General features: G+C 37.5%; 1 protein-coding gene across 1 annotated transcript in view; it reads left to right on the top strand.

Annotated features, from left to right (window-relative positions):
* Window positions 1-4,265, top strand: part of LOC118736424 (serine-rich adhesin for platelets-like) — a 210,639-nt gene that overhangs the window by 133,547 nt on the left and 72,827 nt on the right. The window lies entirely within an intron of this gene.

The following is a 4,265-nucleotide window of genomic DNA, read 5'->3' as shown; positions in this document are numbered from 1 at the left end:
TCAATATTTTTGTTCTGTGGTGTTCAAGCATGAATTGCCACTTTATTTGACAGCTGTCAATTATGTCATTATCTAATAATCTTCCATATTATATAGCGCCTTATTCATTAGGTCGTGAACAATTATGCTGTTAGTGTATAATTTTGGGTGGCCTATTGCTGAAGTCACCTATTGTCGTGATTGGGCATCCTAATGGAGTTATGTAATTTGTACAATACCCAAAATTTACAGATTTTTTAGGAAACAACAAATTTGTAGATGTGTTTGTGTTATTTCTAAAGAAAGAGAAATTCTTTTAAATTTAGTTAAACATTTATTTTCAAGTCTCGAGTCGCTAAAGTGAGAGGTCTTTTGCCCATATTACCAGCTTTTGAGTATGTGACTACTCAATCTGCAGTGTCCTGATTGAGTACCTGCAATAACCCTTAGTATCGCTATAGCCTGCCAGTAATAATTTTTCCTGACTAAGTTCCGGAGGTAACCACCTGATTTCGTTTTTAATCATATTTGGTTCCAGTGCAATAAATTACTGAAGTCCAGACGGCGTGTTGACTGCTGCTACTCTGGCTGGATTGCTTACCATACCCCCATTTGGCTCAGAGTCAAAAGTGGTTGGATATAGTTGTCGCAAGCAAGTTTAATGGGTATTTAATCTTAACATATCTACTTTTTCAGCCGGTTTCACCAGAAATTTAAATGAAAAATTATTTTTTATTTTCCGTAAATTTCCATATAAAATTCAAATCTTTTTATTGTATTTTCTTTTGTGTTTTATTGTAGTATTGTACTAAGCCCTAAGGCTATTCAGGAAGTTAAGCACTTTGAAGGGAGCCACTTTCCAAATTTTGGATAGAGAAAATAATCGTTCGCCAAGGTGTATCGGTCTTCTATTCATAATACGTAGGTAATTACATGGAATATGGTCTGGTATTTCCTCCACCAGCCCACAAAGACTGCAGTCCGTGCCTACAGAAAGCCCCATGGGTATGAGGACTTTTGCCAGTTCTTTGCGGTTTACCAGGTTAATTTAGGGACGGCATTACGTTCAAGGAGTATTTAGGAGTTCCTCCTGAAAGGAGTTATGAGTTTCCGTGATTGTCGCATTTGTTATGACCCCTGCCATTGGGCAACAATCTGAGATTCGTCCCAGCTCCTAACCCTGCAGTGTATCCTTTAGAATAAGCGCCAAAAGGCGTGGGACTATGCACGCGCATAGGGCCTCCACGCTTTGCGAGACAGTCAGCCCTTTCGTTGCCTTCAAACCCTTCATGTCCTATAAACCACCACAGCGGTATTTTATTTTGGGCTCCCAGGTGTTTTGAAAGAGTTTTATATATGTCCACAAGCCATACAGCCATCTCAAATGCCTAACTGTCCGGCATATAATATTTATTCTGGCCACTCGCCAACACAGACTTCGATTGCAAAGACTTCTGCCTGGAACATGGTTGGGTATGTGCCCATTGACAGACTTTTCCGGGACCTTGGTCCAAGTATGCCAGCCGCAGTGCTCCCGTGTTCCATCTGCGATCCGTCGGTATACCATACTTTGGATTATTCGTCAAGCATAGATTTTATAGCTTCTGATCTTGTACGGCCTTTAAAGGGACAATTTCGGTAGCATGATTTCTGTGATCTTGATATCAAGATCATCTAGGAATGGCTTGAGAACCTAAAATTTACCCTAAAGATCTCCATTTTTCATGCTGGTTGTATTGGGCAGCCATAGCGCGCTCCAGCAGACCTCATTATTGATTATAGTAGACAGGGAGAGAAAGGCTTAAATGAAACCAACGGCATCTGTCGGATAGGTGCGCATTAAGGCGTATCATGAAAAAAAGTTTAGCGTGTGTCAGTTTTATTTCAGTACTTATATCGAGAAAAAATTTTATTTTACCAATAGCTTCCAGAGTATTATGACTGTTTGTGTATTTTGAAATTTTCTGGCTTTTGTCGCACGGTGTTATCCGAGGTTGGGTTAGTATTTTCAGTGGCTTTAGAGATTTAAACTGAATGCGATTCTTGCCCCAGAAAATTGCCCACATTAAGTCCAACTACTATTGGACAAATTCTGCTGGTTTTCAGTGGCGCATTTTACAAATGGGTTTCTCAAGGCTCTCAAAGCTCACAACAATGCTTTACATTTTTCTAATCCAAATGCCTAGATTCTACATATTAAATTTTATATTTTCGTGTATATCCACTAGGCCCATAAATCACGCATCTCTTCACAATATTCTAGTATTTTTACATGCAACACTTATTTACATAAATTATTAACATATAAGCATATAATTTTGCACAGCGCTGTCGCCAAAGTGACATTCAGATGTATGTAAAGTTGTAGCAAACGTTGCAACAACATTAAAAATTGTACGCATATGCCATGGTGGCGACAAGGCAATATGGGCGCATGCGCGCATTGTAACACGCACAAATTACAGCAACTGCTACATGGCGTACACGCGCTAACTCTGCTAAGTTAATGTTATTTTAATTTTTATTGAATTGTATGTGTATGTAGAAAGAAATAAAAGAGACGACTCCTAAATAGGGAGTTTCGCTGTGGTGCAAAGCGCGCACCGCTGCAATGCGCTAACTGCGACGGCTGTTAATGCTCCGCGCGCGCGATTACAAATGTGACACTTTGTTTCGCTTTTAATGACAGCTTAAATGGTTGTTATTTTTGTTTTTGTGATTAGTGTTAGTGTTATGGTGTTTATTTTTTGTTTACTTTTTTTCTTAAATTTTTTTCTCCATATTTGTTTATAGCTTTGCGCATCATTTATTCGTGCTTGTTGCGTGCTTTATTCGACTATTCCTTCAGCAAATTTTCGACGCTTTTCTTCTTAGGCTTTTGTGGCGCCAGTGACTACGACGCACAGTGGGACGTCATCATATAAGCTGCGACCAAAATTAGTAATCGTACTAGAAATTCGCTGAAATTTCGTATATGCGCTGTTCGGCACTTAGGAATGAAGAAATGTGGAAAATGGTTAAATTCAACGCGCTACCACGCCCACAGCTCTTGTGGGCGGAAATTGTAAATGTTATCCGATTTTGATAAAATTCTGAACATATGCTGGTTTTAAAGAGAAAAGCATAAATCTGGAAGATCGTCAAAATCGGTTTACACTATCGTCCAGTGATACTAGAAAAACAGGCGAACATTTAAAAAGAAATCTTGCTCATTTAAGCCTGTATTTCCAACTTGGAAAATATCCAATACAGAATTTCTTATTACGGCGCCCACCTTCTACACAACGTTTTTGGCTCCAAGTACTAAATTTTATGAATTTTGGAGAAAGTGAACAGGCAAATTTATTTTATTTCTAAAGAAGTTCCTATTTCTTCATTTTAAAAATGACAAAACGAAAACATTTACAATACCTGCATACTAAATTATATACTTATAATACTTTTTAAATATCTCTCTTAAAATAAAGCACTCCAAAAATTGTATACTTACAAAATTATGTAGAATTTCAAAGTAAGCTATTTTGTATATTTCAAAAGATTTATAAAAATTTAAAGCAATGCTTGATCGCAGATATATTCAAAAACTGATCATCAATCAGATTGGCTTTTTATATATGCGCACTAGTGGAAAAATGAATTTAAATTACTTGCGTCAAAATCAAAATTTTTTCCAAACATTTTTTTTTGCATTGCTTCTACTTTAAGCTCGTGTCATGATTGCAAATATGAATTTTCATCAAAAATTGTTTTTGGTTTGGGTTAGCTGAATATTTTGCTATGTATCTGCGTAATTACTTTTTTTCATAATTCGCTAACCCGTTTTTACTACTTTTGGCCGCTGTAGTCCCATTGTGCGACGCTTCACCATCAATTGCAACTCCAACTTTAGCTAACAAAAATTACTGCGAGTAGCACATGCGCACGCATTAGTTTTAGTCGCACTTCGCAGCATGTAAAATAACAAACGAATAAGTGACATTTAAATAATTTATTATGGAAAGGCGTTACTTGGCTTGCAGCAGAATGTTGTAAGAAACGTTCTGGCGAAGCACAGCCACACATATTTACACACATGCATGTAATTTGCGTAAACGCTTTTCCCACGCGTGCAACTATGTATTTATGTATGTACAACATTTGGCAAGGCGCAGCAATGCAATCTTTTTGACTAGTCGTCATGCAACAATGGCAACAATGGCAGCTGAACAAGACCTTCTTTGATCACTTTTGATGCTTCTGGTGATCACACTCACTCAGGCACACACACACACATACATATGTACATA

This window comes from Rhagoletis pomonella, unplaced genomic scaffold, assembly GCF_013731165.1.
Source record: "Rhagoletis pomonella isolate Grant_MI unplaced genomic scaffold, Rhpom_1.0 Rhpom_scaffold_00003, whole genome shotgun sequence".
NCBI lineage: Eukaryota > Metazoa > Arthropoda > Insecta > Diptera > Tephritidae > Rhagoletis > Rhagoletis pomonella.
This window is presented reverse-complemented; position numbering and strand designations above follow the sequence as displayed.